The following is a 239-nucleotide window of genomic DNA, read 5'->3' as shown; positions in this document are numbered from 1 at the left end:
GCTGAGGAAGGTTACAGCTGCTCCTGAACTTCTGCATTAATAAATCAGCTGAGTAAAACCAAGCAGTGCCATTAACCCTTGTGCCTTGGGCTCTGAGCACAAACTGGAGGTAGAACAATATCTCTGCTGCCCTCACTGTCCAGCTGCTCCTCCCCTGCCATGCAGGATGGGCCACGATGGGAGAGAGGAGCCCACACTCATCCCTTATCCCTCGGTGGCTGCTCAGCGGGGAAAGCCTC

Source organism: Buceros rhinoceros, unplaced genomic scaffold (assembly GCF_000710305.1).
Source record: "Buceros rhinoceros silvestris isolate BGI_N320 unplaced genomic scaffold, ASM71030v1 scaffold26377, whole genome shotgun sequence".
NCBI classification, from domain to species: domain Eukaryota; kingdom Metazoa; phylum Chordata; class Aves; order Bucerotiformes; family Bucerotidae; genus Buceros; species Buceros rhinoceros.
The sequence above is the reverse complement of the archived record's forward strand: the minus strand, read 5'-3'. Positions refer to the sequence as shown.